The sequence below is a fragment of the Saccostrea cucullata genome, unplaced genomic scaffold (assembly GCF_032062105.1).
Source record: "Saccostrea cucullata isolate Sc308-1 unplaced genomic scaffold, CSIRO_AGI_Scuc_v1 ctg366, whole genome shotgun sequence".
Taxonomy (NCBI): Eukaryota; Metazoa; Mollusca; class Bivalvia; order Ostreida; family Ostreidae; genus Saccostrea; species Saccostrea cuccullata.
Genome location: NW_026931480.1, coordinates 291,164 through 311,686, shown reverse-complemented (window position 1 = coordinate 311,686; position 20,523 = coordinate 291,164). Strand labels below are relative to the sequence as shown.

The following is a 20,523-nucleotide window of genomic DNA, read 5'->3' as shown; positions in this document are numbered from 1 at the left end:
ATACTTTACAACAAGTTCTAGATTTTGTGTACACCAAGGATCAAATCACTAACTGTGTCTATAGATACTTTTTTCTCTCTCTCTCTTTTTAAATGGAGGACAGTGCCAAGTATGAAATATTATAAAGCAAATCTATTGTTATTAGTAATATTTGGAATACTTTAACCCATAACTGGGGAGTTCTAAGTGGATTATGACACAAGTCACTGTGAAATGAAGTACATATTTCAAAGGTAGGTATAACATTATGGAAAAAAGCCCCAGAAAAATGTCGGACCCTGTGTAACATGTATATAAGACAACGTGCAATCCGAACTAGCGACTACTTCGATTTATTTCGGGCAATTTGAATCCGCTTTTTGCATTTTATGTTTGGCTTGCAGAACATTTTAGATTCCATGTATCCAAGGATTAATGAAGTTGCAAATTTTATTTATATTGTATTTAGTTGGTTTAATTAATAAATGATGGTGTCTCCCGGAGTGCTTTGAAATTAACGCTGATTCAGCTAGGTCGTATTCGTGCTTTTATGTGACACTCGACTAAATTATATTTCAATTGATCTTGTGAAGAATATGCAAATAAAAAAAGACCGCTGATTATATATCTGAAATTTGTTCACTAACGGTCAGGTGTTTGAAAATTTGAAGTCATAAGTTTGTGTGATCAAATGACTTTCATTTTGAGTTGAATGTTGATGACAAGTGAACAGGATATTTTTTCTTTATGATTTTCGAGCTTTACTAATGCACATCTTTGGTCCTTAAATTCATAAATATTTCTTTTTCTTTATACATTTAAAAGTTAAACGGTGCATACTTCAAGGTGGATATTGATAGCAAAGGATGAATAGTGCTGGAAATTAAATCTGTTAATTTAAATCTAGTGGATACATGATATGCCTATTAATTAAGTTACTTTTGCCATTTTAAAGTTCCAGGGAATTACTATGCAAAATTTGATAATAGCACTGTGAGTATCTTTATTTTTATGTGTGTATATTCTTGTAGGACATACCCGTTATCCATGACATGCAGTCTGAAGTATTAAATAGTACCAGGGCTCATTCGTTCTCAAAAGGTATAGATCTTTGTAGAACGATTACAAATTTTAAAATAATCTTGCCAAAAAAGATTTATTTATTAAGATTTGAATAATTAAAAAATTAATTGCCTTCATGGTGGGAAAGAAACCTATCCCCCACCCCTTGCAAGGACAGAAAAATTGAAAATTATAACTTCTTATGCTATTTTAAATTTTGATGAAGGATTGAAACTTTATAACCTGGTTTGAAATGACACCCCCCTCTCAGAAAAAGAAAAAATATTAAAAAAAAAAAAAAAAAAAAAAAGGAATTTTGAACCTTAACTGTATGTTGAAATTTAACCCTCCAGTTAACCAGGCATAAATGATGAAATCTCACATTTAACAATGAACACATGATGGCTTTTTGTAGACCTGGTAACCGGGAAGTTGATTTGTCAGAGGAGTGATTCAGAGGGCCCAGATAAAGGACTTTCTTCACACATCTGAAGTACGCCACCACGAGGAGGTAAATAGTCATGACATCACCAGCAGTATTATAACAGGGTACTTATTAAATTCCAATTAAAAAACATTAACAGTACTCCATACTTTATTACTTCAACAGGATATAGTGTTTTTTATATAAAAAAACACACAATTTTTATAAGATCCTGAAATAATCAATCCTTTTATTATGACTTGGAGGAAAATCATGGTCACATTGTTTTCCAGTCATATGATGTGTAATTAAAAATATATAGTCATCAAGTCTGAAGTTGTCCTAACACTAGACCTGTCTTTGTATTTCACCTGGTTGGTCGTTCCATTTGTCAAGACAGTTTGTCTGTGATTTCTTTATTTGTTGATGGTCTCAGGTGGGGTAAGTGTTAATTCATAAAAAAAATTGTTGATTCTTTAAGGAATTTGTCATCTTGCTTTGGTCATTAGTCTTGGATTTGTGGGGAAAAGATCTAAGAAACAACCATTCTATTGTTTCTTTTTTCTGTTTAATGCATAGTTTTGTAGAAATCTGTCTTTCATGCTTTTTGAACTTGTTCTGAAATTATAAAGCAAAGAAACTGAAAGATACTTATTCTTTTTTAGTAGAATTAAACAAGAATCATAGCATTTTAAAAAAGGATGTAAATATAGTTAGCCTTGTATGGACGTAGGCAGAGCAAGTTATATATAGAAAAGTCAGATTTTTTACTGGCTTGTAACGGGATTTTCAATTGTGTTTGACCTACAAATGTTTCCTTAACTGTGACTTAGAAAATTGTCATAATGAGGCACTTAGGCGAGCTTCCTTGGCTTAATGACTGGAGTGTACATAGAAGGGAAATACTCGGTCAAGTCTGAATGAAAAAAAAGTTGAATTCATTCACTTTCACTTTTCCTGGGGATGAATTTGGAGAGTCCATGTAAAATGTAATGTTGACTCGATAATGAGGGAAAAAGAGGGGACATACCTGACTGTGGGGACAAAGGTAAGAAATCGGGGGATAGTATTCATTGTTATGCAATTACAGTAAAAAAATTGATTCAGTTATGGTAAAACAGAAAGGAATTGGGGTAGAAATATAGTAATACTGCAGCTAAATATAGTAATACTGCAGCTTTTGAACTAAAGTAATGAAAGAAATCTTTAGAATGCATTTGTGCTTTTATTGCTCATGATTAGTGTCACTTTGTTAATCTATCTCATTGAATTTACCTTGGATGAAAAGGTTCACATGCATCTATAAATAAATTCCCTATGTGTACCTAGTCATTTGAAAATTAAATTTTGGACCACTTTCATTATACAAAGAAGTTATAGTACTGTATATCTGTACTGTAGGCTTAAACAGATGGAAATTACATGAGATTGAAATTTCCCCCCCCCTCCTTCCCCCCCAAATATAGCTGAAAAGTTTAAGAATGAGCACAAGTCTTGTGAAATGTTAAATGACCTAGTTTATTTCCAGTGAACACCATGAAATCATAAATTATGTATGACACAAGATCATTCAATCCTTGTATAATAACAGATCAGATTATAAGATAGTTTTCCAAACGGATGGGAAAATAGAAATTGAAATGCCATAATGTATGGAAAAGTCTTGTCACTTTGCAAAAAAAAAAAAAAAAAAAAAAAAAAGCATGCAAAAAGCTCACACTGACTTGCAGTTTTCTCAATGATTCAGAGAAAAATCAGTCATCCTTCATTGTTATTACTAATTGTTTATCCATAAAAAAAGTGTATTTTATGACTTAGGTTTCATTTTGGATTTGGTTTTGTTCACAAGGAATAGAAAGGTCTTTAAGGAGATGAGAAAAAATGGAATGTCATTCAATAGACTGGGTTTTTGAACTGTTCAATGTTAAGACATTCATTGATAAATTAAAGTCCCAAGTTTCAATGTAAAATAATATTATAATTACAAGAGTGGTATACTTTTTTTTTTAGTTCTATATCTTTGGGGGACCTCAAGGGAATGGAAAGATGTGCAATTATTTTTGTATGAGGTAGAATTTTTTCTTGGAAGTTTGGGGGGTAAAATTATGGCAGTGAATTTGACATTTTATATTTATAAGCGTCAGGAGATTTTTGCTGACCATGTGAATCAAAAGTGATTGTAAGTGTTACAAGTAGCACAGCACCGACTGGAGGAAGTGTGGGGGAATATTGATGGAAAGGCAATTGCTTGTGTAAATGGAAAGGGGAAAGTGTCATCATCCGTTTTAGTGTACTTTGATCTTTTAGAAACATAATTACCTCACCAACAAAGTTTGAGCAAGCTGGGTGACATTTTACTTGCATTTTCCCATATGTATGTTCACAAAGAAGTTATAGGCTTTACTTTTTAACTCTATCAAGTCTACAAGGTTATAATTGGTCAAGGTCACATGTAAGTCAAAGGTTTAAGTAGATGTTCGTCAATGTCATTAGAATGGTGTCTCTCAAGCACAACTTGACACTTTAAAAACTTGAGTTATAGAGTGAGAATTATATAATTATAAAGTGAGAATTACATAATTACATGAGTTAAGCGAAAATAAATCATAAACTTTATTTAGTCTATGCTGGGTTTTGGATGCATTTTATTTTAAGTTTGGGGTTCATAGGTCAAAGTTACAGAATACATTGAGATTCTTACACTTGAATATATTTTTTATGTTTGTGGAAACAGAAAAATGATAAAATTAAAAGAAAATTTTTGAAATTAAAAAAAAAAGGGGGGGGGTCAAAACTGTCTATGGATCCGACATTCTATAGCAAATCCTCTATTTTCATTAAAGAGAAAGGTCAAGGTCATTGAATGTAAATGTCAACCCTAAAATTGACACCACAAGGTACAGAAAAGGAAATAACATAATTAGAATTTCATATTCATTGATTGTAATTCTCCATTGTTGACAACACAGGATGTTAGCTCATACTGGTGTCAACTGGTAGTACTGAGATGTTCCCCATTATATCTGAAATATATTGAAATAATTGAGATTTTACAAGAATATTTGATAGGAAAGACTGAGAAGATTTATTTTTAGCTGGAAACATTGATAAGAAGAAGAGAAATGGGTTAGTTACTTGTGTAAGACAACTCCCAAAAGGGGTGTCTATTTACAGGCTCTTGGCTTCTCGGGACAAAGTGAGATCCAATCTCTAACAGCACTAATTAGAGCCAGAACCAATCAGTAGTGTGTATAGCCCCGGTGTTCTACAACCTCACCTCAGACAATTAATGCCATCTTATACATTGTTTTCCATGCTTGGATGTTAACACACAGAATGTAAGAGCACAATTTATTTTTGTAAAAAAATTTTTTTTTTTGGTTGAAGAGGATTTGAGAATATTTAAGGAGTTGACCTCAAGAGATTTAAAAAAAAAAAGGAAAAAAAAGGCGCATTGTAAATGTTCCTTGCAACAACAAAAAAAGAGAGCTGAGATGTTGACCTAGTTTCGGGCAGGTTTTTGTGAATGACTGGCTGCATTGAAATATTTCAGCAGGTTTTTCATGCATGTTATGAATGAAACTGTTTCCCTCTGGAATGTGGGATTATAATTGTACTTCGGCAGGCAGACAAGGGGAGTTACATTTTTTTATCAAAAAAAGTTTTTTCATCTGGTCTCACAAGTGATAGAAACAGGTTATTTCTAAAGTAGGTATGAATAAGTTTCAGTGTTAATTCAACTGGAAAGTGGATTTTAAAGTTAAAAGAAGCACTGAGGATAACATGTGTGATCCTCTCCCCCATGTGGGCCCCTTTTGTCGGGGAGTATAGCGTAGATGTTATGTATATAGATTGACAATCTGATAAGCAACACTAATGCTGAACTAGACCACATCCGCTCTCCTTATGAATGGCATTTTACAGTAATCTCCTCTCTCACTGGGAAAACAACGTTAACTTTTTTTTTTTTTTTTACACATCTCAACTTGAAATACGTGGGAAATTCAATTTTGTTTGATTTTATGTTCACAACGTTCTATAGGTAGGTATTGATTAAAAACTTAATGGATGAATGATTTTGAAAAGTGCTTGAGAATTTCTTGTTTAAATATTTATTTATGCTTTTTTGTATCTAATTAATGTATACTATTTTATTTGGTGGACTGGGTTAGTTTTGCTTGAATTTTTTTTTTATAATCATGGAGATTCATTTCTATGCTAAAGAGTTATTTAAATTAACAAGGAAACACTGCCTAGATTGAATGAATGTATTAAATTTATTTAATTGAATTTGCAGAGCTCACAAAGATAAAATGGAAGAATAGCACCCCCAGATTTGATTGTCCAGCATGTTTGAGCTGTTAATCTGCTTAGTATGTCTTTGATAAATTGCTGTATAGGTAAGCCAAGATTATCTCTGGTATCAGCGATCGTTGAGAAAATATTTGTAATATATCTTAGTTTCAACCTATAGTTTGTATATCATTGTGCTTAGAATGTTTGAATTAACCTTCTATTAACATCAGAAAACCTTTTTAATATCTTAGCGACTTTGAATTGCATAGTATTGGATTTCTGATCTTTGAATAAACAGTTTGCTTTTGATTTGCACATTCCTTAAGTAAAGATAAGGAAAAAAAATCAATATTCAGATACATTTATATTTATAATCAAAATTCTTAATTTAACTGGTTTCAATTGTTTTATTTGTATTTTATGAGACCTTTAAGTGAATCATTGTATGCGATCACATTTTGAATCAATGTAAGTTCAGAAAATCAGTGCCATTTCAGTAAGTTGGAAAAATCTGTGTAAGTTCAGAAAATCGGTCAAAGTTTAGAAAATTAGTGTAAATTCAGGAATATCAGCAGAAACTGTTATCCACCCTCCATTTTTTTTCTTTCTCCCCTTCAGAATTGCTGTGGTTTTCTTAAGCCTTATTCTAATGTAAAAAAAATTACCATATCATGGAAATTTTATTGGATATGAATAAACTTTTAAAGGTTGCTTAATGATTATCCACCAATTTTGCTGATGGCATATGCTGGTAATAGACTTTTGGGGTAAAGCTAATTGGAGGGGGGGGGGACAGGTTAAGAGCCCGTTTACTTGTGGTTTTTCCTCCGGCCAAGATCAGTGACCACAAGAAGATAAAACCCTTTGATTTGTCGGCAGTTTGTGGCCTGCACCCCATAAACTGATCAGAAGTCAGTTTAAGTGTTTAATCCCTCAAACAAGTCATTAAACTTTAAGAATCTTTAGTCTGGGTGTTAGGGTCTGATGTGCTTAAAACTATCAATGTGCTCTTAAAATTGCTTAAGATTTATCAAAAATAAGGTGCACCAAGGATTAAAAAGTTTATTTTTATTTGGAAACATAATCTTGCGTCTTTATGGATTAGCTTAACATTTGATCATCTGATTATCTTATTTTAAAACAAGTCTTCCTTATTCGGTAAGTTTTCAACGATAAAATTTTAAAATTGGTAAAGAAAAGTTCCATCTAGTTCATGAAGAGATAATCTCCATACATCATTACTTTTTTTCCCGCTTATTTGATTTACTCGGAAATAGTAGAGATAGAGCTAATACGGTAATTATCACACACAGGTCTTTATTTGGTATTTCTGGTCTATTGACTGGCCAATTACAGAGCTATATCTCAGATACTGCCTATAAGATTCAGTGGGGTGGGATTGAGGAAGCTCTAGTAAGGCTGTACGGAGACAAACGACAAGAATACATATTTAACTGCTGTTTACTTCCTTTTGTGATTTTGCTATTACCATTAACACTCACTTTTTTTTCGCTTCTGTCTCTTTCAGATTGATATGTAAAATGTGACTTCCACATGGTCTTGAATCAGAAACACTTGATTGCGATTACCAGGAAATTTGTGGACGATCTAGCCTTTCAGTTTACAGGCAGCTGCCGTGACAGGTAACACATTACTAACTTTAATTTACAGCTGTTTTCTATAGCTTTAATCTGTGTATAATTTTAATATATATTTGTTCATGACCTCTGTTTTCATTGGATAAAATCTCATAGTCATTAAGCTATCTATTCTCTTGTATTTACCATAATCATTTCATTGGTATATAGATGTACATAATAATGCATTACAATGAGATGGTAAATTGTATTTATGTATATACTAGTAATGATAAAGGAATAAGTGAATTTTAGTTACCATATGAAAGAGAGTAAGTGTTCTGAGTAAGTCTAAAGCAGAGATGTAAGGAGAAATACATGTGGGTGTATGGCAGTACTGATTATGTGAAGAAATATAATGAGGCTTTTTTCAGAGCTGGCGTAAAATATCTTAGGCAAGAATTACCCACATAGAACACAACGTCCTTAACTCAGGGGTGGGGTGTAGGTTACATGCAAGTTCTTCATTTGAATCACTCCATAAGTGTGTATTTGAATACCAATTTGTAATTTTTTTTTAGCTTGACTCAACTACCTTGCAGGGTTGAGTGCACTGCATTTTGTGTTGTCTTGCCAGAATGGAAGTTTTTTATTACAAGTAGATAACAGGTTACAAGAAATTGCCATTCTGCTATAAGTGTTCCTACATGTTTTATATCACCTCTCACCTCGGGTTTTATCAGTATGACCTCACAATAATGTGAGAAAGCAGTCGTCCTGTAAAAAAAGAACTGTTGGTGGCCATTAACATATACACCTAGCTTTTTTAGTGGGAAGTATTTTGATGTACATTTTTTGTGTAATTGAAAAGGATAACAGATTTTTTTTTTTTGTAACACTATCACCCTGTTCTTATTAAGGTGCATGTATTAAAAAATTATCACATTCTTAATTACATATACTTTTGTTTAAGATCAAAGAAATGGTTCATAGATTCAGCCCTATGTAGAAATTTAATTAATTTCTGTTGTATATGTGTGAAATAAAACAATATTACAAAGCAAAAATTCTTAATTCAGAGATTGTTAAACCCCCAAAATATCAAAATTAATTAGTTTGACATTAGGATGTAAAATGCCTCCATTGTGTATAATTTAAAAAAAGTTTGCCAAAAGAATGTTCCAAATGTTTAAAGCATCAATTAATCTGTCAATCAATTGCAAAATTAAAAAAAAAGAAAGAAAAGAGCTAATTTTTTTCCTCAGTGACTTAAAAAAACAACCTGTTAGTTTTAATGGAAGAAGATTTGAAAACAGATAATAATATTTCTCCAGACTTGATCGGGAAACATCAGGTGTAAATCTTCCTTCTCCTTAACCCCGAGGCGGAAGTGGCTTATATCTCCAGCATTCCCGACATGTTAGAGTTCAGAGTGTGTGTGTGTGTGTAGATGTGTGGAAAATGAAATGAATATGATACTCAGTTCTGGAATTTCCTTTTGTTTGTTTGGGGGTTACTCTTTTTCTCTGAAGATTTCTAAGGTCTGAATATAGAAATTTAAAAGTAAAGAGGGAAGGGGGAGAATTTCATTCTGAATGTTTTTTTTTTTGGGGGGGGGGGGGGATATTTTGTCATATTGTACATATTCATAGATATGCGTGTATGGATTAGTCGTGGCAAGAAAGTTGATTCAAAAATCATCATATTGGTTATAATGTTGAATTATCATAAGTTCATATTTCCTCAGAAGTTTCAAGGTCAAAGGGATAAAAGTAAACGAAGTACATTGCATGCACATGTAAAGTTAAGTTTGATGAACTTTAAAGTGGATAAAAGAGGGGTAAAAATGCTATAAAACCACCGCTTTTAGCAGACATTTTAATGAGTTTGGTGTCTGCAGTCTCAGATAGTGAAAGTGATCATCACATGTATTTCATGCAATACACTGATGAATTTTGGATAAAATTTTATTTGACAAAAAATACAGAGAAGAAAGTTTTTGAAATATGCTGTAAGATTTGTGATGAGGAAAATACAATAGATATGAGCTGTCTAGGGCGTAGTTTAAACAAAATACATCATGTGAAGTGTTTAGAACTGATGCCTTAGTGACCTATTTCAGAAATAGTTAACAGTAATTCATGTGTATAAAATGGGCATAGCCTAAATCATGGTCGTGTTCTATGTATGACATTCAAGTCATTTTGAAGAATCATATTCCTTTTAATATGGTATGAATATTTAATTTTGTGGAATTATAGTAATTAAGTGATACAGGTGTTCATGTCATAAGTTAAGCATCTAAAACATTTACTCAAATAATAAAAACTTACTTTAAATAATAAAAAACTTAATACTTAAGTAAGTTAGGTAACCTTTGACCCCTTCTTTTGATTTTCATAAAAATTGCAGAAAAAAATGATAATGATTGAGAACTTTGGAGAGCATGTGCTTACTGTTTTATTAGGAACTCCCTGTTGGTGCAGTTAATTGCAATGATCAATTATTCAGACAATGCCATATTCATGACTGTTTATGAATGAAAACTCCCATTCGGTAAAATGACTTGGGCTTTCACAACACTGAATTTATAAATATGTCAGTGACTTTAAATATTCTGTGCATGCTTTGATGGCAGATGTTTGATTTTTTGAAATGTCTGCTTTCCTGAAAACACATGAAGCAACTTGTCATTGTATTTTAAGTTTCTTTGTAAAGAAATAATCCTTGTGTGATCCCCTGGTATGATAATGTGTCATTTTCACAACTACAATAAGAAAAAAAAATATACAATTTTCAGACTGTAATAATTTAAACCAGAATTTAAACATTCGCCTGATTTGCAATGGTGTCAATGGTGATAACCGATTAAATGCTGAAGTACGACCACTCCTCTCTAAAAGCTTTATACTAACTATACACATACATATATGCCCATCACTTAATGATTTGCTCTACCTATAAGTCTTTGACATATTGATTGAGGTATTATTTTTAGGACACAGATATTATATGCGTATATTCATACGTGTGTTATTTTTATCATTATTATTATTATTATTTCTATACATGTAACGTTTTTTTTCTGTGAGATTTCATCCCCCCACACAATTCCATCTCACAGCTTTTTGTAGCTGGCTTAGTTCAGAAAAGAGGATTGTCTCTTTGGCTGCAGAAGTGAACTGGCTCATTAAATCTGCTGCTGGTGGAAAGGGAAGAAAAGAGCAATTGATACAAGGGTTAAAACAACATTTCATTGAATCGGAGCAGAAGTGTGTCAGTTGTGTGAACTGTTGTATTGATTAATGGGCAATGATTTATTTATCAGATTACTATCTCTATACAGCCATTTTGTGTTTCACATGTATTACATATACACACAGCATTTTTGTAATTAGGAAAATTGTTTAAGGTAAATGTTCATGCAATTTTCTACGGCAGGGAAAAATGATACAAAAAAAATTTTAAAAGATATTTCTAAATTTTCACTTTCTTGGAATGAGGGAGATTTTTTAGTCCAAAAAAAGTTTGTAAATTGTGTCATATTAAAAAAAAATTAATACAGAAAAAGTTATTAAGTGGAAAGTTCTTCTATTGAGAAAAGGAAAATATTCCTATGCTTTTAAGGAGGACTATGGTATGAGCATGACTGTATGTAAATAGCAACATGAGGTTCAAGTCATAGGACTTGTTGATTTTTAATAAGAATGCCCAGCTGAGCTTTGCTGCACCAATTAATTGGTGTTGAGAATCAGCTGACCTTTTGCCTTACACGATCAGCCTAATCTCTCACCAACCAAGAGCAGGGCATACGACCACCAGGCACATACACACTTATCCATCCCCAATTATACCACCAGCTTGGACAACATCAATGTAGGATCAGGACCCAAAGCTGCTGCAGATATTCAGTTACAAATGAAACAAATTGGGGTAAAAATTCTGGTTGTTGAATAGTTAATGTGGGACTTTGGATCAAAACTCGGACTTAACCAAATTAAGTTCTAGAGGTGGCTTCTATGATGTTTTTTAATCTTTTAAGACCAAGTATATGGGATCTTGGATAAATTTATTCAGGTTTATAGAAGTGGAAATTTGGACAAAGTGAATTTTTTCTGCTGTATTCCTTCTTTAGTGCCACATTACTCTAGAGATTGGCTTTATTTTCGTGAGCTAATGGGATTTGCTTGGAGAAGGAAGAAATGCCTTGATCGGTAGGAAATCTAAAGAGACGTACATAATATTGACTGTGTATGCAGATTTAAAAATATTGTATCATATTATTTGTGCCGTTTTATAGATTTCCATTTTCGAGGGGTCCGTTTATGTCGTCTTGATCAGGATGAACTGCTTCTCTATTGGCTTTCTGACTTAAATGGAGGTAGGAGGATTTTTCAATGTTTCAGACTTAAATTTGTTTTTTTTTATCCTTACTTTTGTTTAAAACAATGTCGAAGTGGTCTTCAGAGATATTTAAACAGTTCTTACTCATTTTGGTAAATGTTGCATGGGTCATCATTCTGTATGTTAATTTAGGGGGATTTTTTTCTACTATAAAATTTATGCATGGAAAATAATGATTTTATAACAAAATCAATACTAAGACACATTTTTGAATTTTTATATGCATGCACTGATTACTGTCCAGGAAACAAATGAAAATGAAGATGTCTTTATCAGATTAGATAGTATCCTTGTTTTATGTGATCTTTACCTTTGTAAACAAAGTTTAATGTTACCTGTGTGAACATAATTTATTGTTTTCCTCAAAAAAAGTAAGGGAAAAGATTTTCACCTAGCTTGTAAGTAGAATTTTAATCTTCAGGTTAAAAATATGTAACATTATGTCTCGTAGTCTATGAAGGCTGGATTAAATAGATACTAAATGTGAAAGTGATGGAGAGAAAAAAATTGTTCATAGAGAATAAGGGTAAAGTCCCAATATATGAGAAATTTCTTTTTAATGTAGGGAGTTGGATAAACAAAATTTATAAAAGAAATATGAGAAGAAGTGGTATAGTCTGTGACTGGCCGTCTCTAAAGTTAATTTATATTCCTCTATCATGCCCTGAGAGCTCGATTGCCAAGAACATGTCATGGCAGAGAGGTTGCGTGTCGTGTAATTATTCACATACATGTATATAGACATTGTATATTCAGACATCTTTTAAAATATATCCTATGGTTGTAAAAGAAGTGAATTTTTTATCAAGAATGATTATATATCTGAACTTGACCATAGTGAGGTAAATTAACATTGAGATAAGCATATACATGTATAAAAACAGACACAAAATGAAGCAATTTGCCTTGTAGGAGCTGAATTGTTCAGTTTTTCCATACTTATTTTAAGATATTATTCACCTAGTTGATAAAGGCCACCAGCATCCAGTCATCCAGTGTGCATCAACTTGCACTTTTTGAGGCTTGCCCCGCACTGACTGACGTCACTGTCTGAAGGTTCTGTCAGATGAAGACAAATCTGGCACTGCTGAAAACAATGACTATAACTGTCAAAAGTGTGAACAAAATCTCAACCCCACACGAAGTGCTTACACATAAAAATTAATAACAAAAAGTTTCTGGAATTTTTTTTCCGGAGTTAGGGCATAGTCCCAATCTGAGGTTAGGTAAGCCATGTTTGGCCTTCGGTATGTGATGGGGGTCAAAGAGATAGCCCTTTCCTTAATGAAGAGCAAGGAAAAACAGATTCTATTTCAATTTTAAAAGTTAAAATTACCATTAAGACATTAATTATTAAAGAAAAGCTTTAAGCAAGGTTTTAGACTAGGGCAAAATTTTGGAGATATGTCGCATTGTTAAATTATGTTGGAGGTGTCACATTAAATTATATTTTAGGCTAGTAGAGTAGCAATGAAAATTATACAATAGAAATTAATGTTTCATATTTAGCTACATAATGCATAGTTTTTATGAGAGGTTTTTTCCTGCCTCTCGAACAGAAGGAATTATTATGTAATTTCTCATTACCAAATGTGCATGGCAGGCTTTCCAGCTTTTAGGCTTAACACACATTTGAACAGCTTTTGGACAGATAGTGTGGTGTTGTACAGCTAACCTCTTACTTTAAAGTCTGTGTTCTGGGTGAATGAATAAAAATCTCCAGGAATGTTTGATTTTTTGAAAAGCAAAAACAAATGCACAACTATTTCATAATGAGGGCAAGCAAGATCAGGGAAAAAAACAATGGTTTGTGAAAACACTGATGCCCCTCGTATGTCAGCTTATGGCGATGGTTGAAGTTGCTCAAATGCAAGTCAAACTTCAAGGTCAAAGGGTCAAAATTGTTTTATAAGGAGGAAAGTCTTTTCACAAGGAATACTCATGGGAAATATGAAAGCCCTAGTACTAACTGTTCAAAAGTTATGGCAAAAGTAAATATTTTTTTTTACAAACTGGGTCAAACTCTAAGGTCAAGGTGAAAAATATTTATACCACTTGAAAGGTCTTGTCACAGTGAATACATATGTGAAGTATGATAGCCCTAGCACCAACTATTTAAAAGTTATGGCCAAAGTTAAAGTTTGGTATTTTTTGTTAAAAGTGGGGCAGATTTCAAGGTCAAGGTCTAATTTAATGGTACCCAAAGAAAGGTCTTGTCACAAGCAATACACTTTTGACAAATGACAATGTTTTGCAGACAAACAGCTAGACAGACAGACAGGACAAAAATCATTTATTAAAAAGGGGCTTTGCTAATGTTCTATGGGATATCAAGCCCAGTCACTCCTGCTTTTTTGTGCCATAATACTTATTTTTATAGGAAAAGGTACTTTTGATGAATTCAGAGAGTGTAAATATTTGCATGTAAAGAAAGGCTATTAAAAAAGTATAAATTATCTTTTAATTTTTAACTGCTTTTAGACGTTTGGAATATATTAAATGAATGAATAAGCTCATTATGATTTTTTTTGTGGGGGAGGGGTTGGGGGCTTAGCAGCCAAATTTCAATTTAACACCAGTAGTTTTGATTTAATCTTGGGTTTTGGAATGACTGGTTCTCTGGTAACAAATCTAAAATGGAAGTTTGTTATTGGATGTAGAAAACTGATACTGGTACTTGTTTTGTTGCATTGTAGAGGCCTTCAATGATAAAGAGGCCACGTTTTTTCTTCCTAATGGTTTTAAGAAATGGAAAGTAAAAAAAAAAACTTCATGGGGGTTCCCAATATCATAGCAAAAAGCTTTATGCTCACTTATATTTCATTTATCACCAATTAACTTGGTAACTAGGAATTTCCTTTGTCAATGCCTTGCAGTAGTAAAACCAGAACAAGTATGCTTAGGGCTTGTCTGTGTATTCTATAAGTATAAAAAGGGAATTTCCACACATATTATTACAGTAGTCAGGAGAAGGGATAATTGATCCATAGGCAAGGAGCCAGATCAGATCGTGTAGAGTTGATATTTTGTGTTTGTAATGCTGGAGTCCAACAAAAATCTATGGAAGGAATTAGTGTTTTTCATTAATGCACTGTCTGTGATATGTGTTCCTGATACCAAAAGAAGAAAAAAAAGAGGAACAGTAATGTGTGCTACACAACAGAAAAATGGGGGCAACAAGATTATATAATCCATTTTTTTGCTCCACGATGTTTCAGATGTGTAATATGCCTGTGCTGTACTTAATTACTATTACACTTGATCATTTGTAAATGTGTATTCCTTCAGCCTCATTCATGAATTCTGGGGGAGAGAAAAAAGTCGATAGCTGAGAACTATACTGATCTCGTCATGGAAGAGTGGCCAGCAATGAGAGGTAATTGAGCATGGAAACATATTGTCATCGGATTGTCACAGGAGGATATCTCGATCAGCATAGTGTGGGACAGTAAAATACCTCCCATGTAAAATTCATTATTTATTATGCAGTTTAAAGGAGGATAAAATCAATTTGTTGTATGGGGGAGGGGGTGTGTAATTATATGATTAGTTTGATAATAATGAAATGAGAGATTCATCCTGTAGTTTTTAGTAATGTGTCATTACTTTTTTTTTGGTTAAGATGCAAGAGTGGGTGTTTGATTAATCTACGCAATCTTGTTATATGCATGAGTACAAACAGACCAAAGTGACAAGTGAATTGATTGGTAATGTTTGAAGTCCTGTTTTTCATGTGGAAAAAATTTGGTTTCACTTATTTGGGCTCAGAAATTTATGTATATCCCCACAGGCAAGAAATGGTTGTTCGTGGTAAAATTTCTGAGCAAAATTGACACTGAAAATTTCATAATTTGCCTGCTTATGAAATGAACAAACGAATGAAGAGACTTTGTAGCTGTCTATAATGTAAAGTCTTGTCAGTCAAGAGTGTTCTAGGTGTTTTAGTATTATATATGCATGTATATATATAGGTGGGCCCAATTTCTGTCCCAAGTACAAAACTGTTCTCAGGCCGCAAGATATTGCTAGGTCATTGCCTTGTATATAATGGAATTTTTATATAGACCAGGTAAAATATTTGGAGTCCCTTTTATATATTACCTGTATATCCTTTGTAGGACCAGTCAAGCTTTTATCTCCCACATACCAGCTGTAGGTTAGAAAAATATTTTTGTTCAATGGCTGTTTCTCAACCAGTGGACGAAAGCCTAGTCCAGTTTAGAGCTATTTCTTGTTTTCCTCCACTAATTTTGTACGTACATGGCCAAAGTTGACAGGTCTTGAGAGAAAGGTAAGTGGGCAGGGTCTTTATGATTATTTTATACAACGTTAAATTGACAGAAAGGCAAATATTTGCCGTTCACCTGTAGTGCGTTTTTGATTGAGGATTTAACTTGCTTTGGTGAATCTGTGGAATGTCAGAGACTGACACAGTTTTACTGAGTGAGCTGGAATACAATGTCAGGAATGTATTAATTGTATAACAAACAATCGCTAAAAAGGTAGGTTGGCTGTGTATTATCAGGGGAAGAAAATCCTATTTTTTACGCACGCACAGATTTTTTTTTTTGCTGGTTGATGTGTATATATTTTCCTGGTTTGCAACTTGAAGGGAAATTTTTGATCACTAAAGGTATTTCTTGACATTTACAATTTTTGTAACTAAGGTAAAGCACAGAATTCTAAAGTATGCTTGATAAGATTATTTTTGTAGATTATTTAATGATCTGCCTGTCCTGGAGTGGATTTTGTATAATTATGATTTTTTGTTTAATATTTATCTCTTCAGGTACTTATATAAGTAAGACTTTTTAACTATCTAAAGATAAGTTATGGATTAAAGGTCCTGGGTTAATGTAGTTTTTTTTAGGCATTTAGTTAATATAAAAAGCCAGTATGGAGATGTCCTACAGAGGCAAAAAAAGCCTCCAAAGATTTATTGCTGATGTTGCATTGTTTAGATGGAGAGGTTAGGTCTGGCAAACAAGAAATATTGATGTATTTTATGGTTCTGGATATTTGAAGCAACACTGCACTCATAAACCACATATTTAAAAGCTAGACATTGTTACAACAGAGTAATGGGAAGGAAAGTTATGCAAATATGAGAGAATTCACCGAAGAAAGCCAAAGAGCTCTCATGTGTATGCATCTGTAACTAGGGCAGAAATGTTGTAAGTGCTGTGTGTTTCCGCAAATTTTGGGGGGTTTGATTACAGAATGTCTAAGCATTAGGAATGACAGATTCCTTCTGTCTTTTAATTTTATTTACTAATTGAGATCCACCTCAGAAAACACCTCTATCTGGGCACTTTGCCAAATGTCTGGGGATCTAGTTCTCCAATCAGATACACTGTAGCTTTCACTTTCTTATAGGTGATACCAAATTTTCACCTTGTACTGGGGGAAATTAATGTACATCCCTCTCAGTCTTGCATAATCTGAAGTCTCTGATGAGACTGTAGCTTCACTGGTTTCAAGCCAAGGTCAGAGGAAGGGGTGTGTGTGTGGGTGGGGGGGGGGTGTTCACATTGGTATGAAGGATTTTCTTTTTATGAATTATCTTTTTACTCTAAAAGTAACATTTAGCCACCTTTATTTACTTAAAGATGAAATGGTATCAATTAAATATAAAAAGAGGTGTCAAAGATTTACAATAAAGCAAGGTCATAAAGAACTCAGTTATAAAAAAAATCTCAGTCATTAATAAAGATTTTTTTTTTGTAAATTCTAAAGAAGACTTTTCACTATATTTCTTGTATGGATATAGAGAAAAATCGGTTATAAGGAAGCAAACTTTGAGGTCCCTGTGAATTCTTTATATCCAAGTTCTACTGTATACTGACAGTGACATTTTAATGTTAAAAATATCTTCCACACTATTTACACTATTCACCAGTAATTGAAATTATCAGGGAATGGGGGGTCCATTTTGAAATAAATCATTCATCTTTGGTTACCATTAAAATCTAGAATGTACTTAATAACAGAATTATGAATTTTTTCCAGTTTCTTGTTTTATTACTGTAGGAGCAGTGCCATTGAAAAAAATCATAGATTACTTAAAGGAAACCATGAAATAACCTACCATCAAAATACACTATAAAAATAATGATTTATTTTGATGTATTGAGATTAAATGCTTTGGTAGATATTGCTCATATAATTCCAAACTATTGGAGGAGTGGCATTTTGACCTGATTTCCCAACTGACTCTATTTCTAGTCTTCCTGACAATGTTCAATGAAAGAGAGTACATATGAACTAAATATCTTGAATTAGTTTTCTTGTATGGCGTTTTAATTTAAAAAAACAATGTTATATGTAAAAATGTAACCATGCAGGACTATATTCCTTAAAATCCAAAACCGCATGACTGTTGGATATGGTAATTGTCCATATTAAAAATACCTGAAAAACGTTAAAAAGAATACCATTATTACAGATCATAGACTTATATACTAAGAAAGATTTTTACACTTTTATCTGATTTATTTGCAGAGAAAGTTCATCCAAAATGATACAATTAATGAAAGCTTTACAGGTCAGTCACATTAGCAGTTGTTGCCCCTGCATGGTGGTTGCTCACGAAATATTTCCTTGGTTTGCTGTGTGCTGTCAGCACATCTTTCGCACAAGACTGACTAGCGTGTATCTTGACAAATTATTTGTGAGTGCCTCATTGAACAGAGAAGACCTTTTAAAAAAAATAGTCATGAGAACTTCATCTCCCCAAAGGTCACTTGAGAACTCCTTGGATGTCTCTCTTTGGTCTATGTTTACATTTTCAATCCGAAAACAATGTGGGATATTTATGAAAATGATATACACTGTAGTGACAGATGCTAAAGCACAGAGTACCATTCGGATTACCTTTGCAGACAACTACTCTTTCAATACAGACAAGATTCCAGACAGATTTATTATGTTGAACCTCACTAAAATGAACTCTCTACAGAGAGGCAAACCCATTTTGACAGACAGCAAGATATATTCCACAGGCTTGTGACCACCCAAAATTCTACGAAAAGTGAAAATCTACATTAACATTTCCAAAATTTCTTGGATGTGTATTGGAAATCTGCTAGGCTGGTTTGATCAGAGATTTTTAGAAAATATTTTAACAGAAATTTTTCAGAAAATATTTGAACAAACAGAAGATTTCCATTTTGTTTTGATTCCAGCAAGCTCTGTTATGGTGGACAGATATTTTAGATAAGAAATTTATTATATACATGCATTATCAAAACTTTTAGATAATGAGTGGAATAGGATGAATTGAAAGAAGAAGCTCATTTTAATGGCTTCAAAATCCTGTGATAAAATTCTTGAATTTCTAAATTCCTCTGTGTCTTTCAAGAAATCATAATTTTGATAGTGTACACTGTATTGTTCAAACAATGCATTAATATTGGATTTGCCTGCAAGGATGAAGAGAGTAATTTTCTTCTGCCCACATTTCTTCTGCACAGTTAAGTCTCAATGTTCACTAGGTGAACAATTGCCCCAATGTCAAAATCTAAAATTTGGAGAAATTGTGATCTTGTCTTAATTCTCTGTTGGTCAGTTGAGTTGCTTTTGAGTTGCTCATATATCCTTCTTCATCATTTGTAAACTTGTGGAAGATTTTTACATTCCATTTAAAGAATTAACAATAATTTATTTTAACCACATTTTGAGGAACTTTGGACAAAGAAGTTGGACAAACAAAGTATTGAGGTCTTTGTCCACCTCCCCATTCTACATCCTTGTCACTATGGTAAATGTAAACAACTGACTACTACATTGAGGAAAAAACCCTTAAAAAGTAAATTTTTGATTGTCAGGGAAGCTGTAAATGCCCTTTAGTTCCTTGTATGGCAGCCCTTTTAATTGGTTTACACAGTAAAAATTTATAAATATTTTATTTGACAATGCATTTAAATTACATCAGAGTGAGAGGGAACTCGGAAGATGATACATATTGATGACCAATGATGAGTGGGCTGATCCCTGTAACAGCCTTACAGCCTTATTTTCTAAAGCATGAAGGAACATGGACTTGTAAAGCAGCCATGACAGTTATGTTGCTTTTCATACTGTTTAATAGAGTTGCAACCAAAAGTGGCATCTTTGGCATATAGTAGCAGCATTGGCTTCCCATCCCATATGTCAACTGACGGAGTTAATGAGGAAATGGATTCCGGGTTTTTCTATTGCAGTAGCAATATTCTACTGCTATAAAGATCAATGAAAAGCGAGTAAAGTTAAAAATACTATACTACAAACTGTTAAATCAATACATTATTTAGATCTCTCCAACCTTCACATATTGTCTGATCAGTGGGTGGTTTTATTAAATAATCCATCTTCAGTACTGTTGAGTAGGCAGTTTTTCTCTTGTTTCTCTTCGTCTGAATCCATACAAAGTTTTTTTTATGGCAGACATAGGAAAGAATTGGTTTTCTTTGTCGTACATTTGATGCCCTTCCTTTACAAAAGAAGACCAGAAATTTCAATCATATACGCAATAATAATGTGTCAAGTTTTTACACAAACTGTTTTGTCTTTGTCCATTAAAGGGTATTTCTGTTTATTTCAGGGTCTTTGGATACATGAAAAATAAAGATCTGAAAGCTTCTTTCAAGGTATGTCCAAAAAAAAAAGATGAAATGCTTATTGAATCAAAAGACTTTTCTAGGGTATCTGATAGTAGAGATTATATAATTCCAATAGAATTCTATCATGTCTGTAGTTATGATATTCCATAATCTATACAAACAAGATAAATCATTAAAACGA

At 32.9% G+C, this 20,523-nt stretch overlaps 1 long non-coding RNA gene across 1 annotated transcript in view; it reads left to right on the top strand.

Moving 5' to 3' along the window:
• The first annotated feature begins 1,382 nt into the window (after positions 1 to 1,382).
• LOC134232738 (uncharacterized) overlaps positions 1,383 to 20,523 on the top strand; it is a 40,920-nt gene continuing 21,779 nt past the window's right edge. The window contains exons 1-4 of the long non-coding RNA XR_009984840.1: positions 1,383 to 1,552; positions 5,763 to 5,865; positions 7,290 to 7,404; positions 20,324 to 20,369. This is a non-coding gene — a long non-coding RNA (uncharacterized LOC134232738). The remainder of the gene's footprint in view (positions 1,553 to 5,762; positions 5,866 to 7,289; positions 7,405 to 20,323; positions 20,370 to 20,523) is intronic.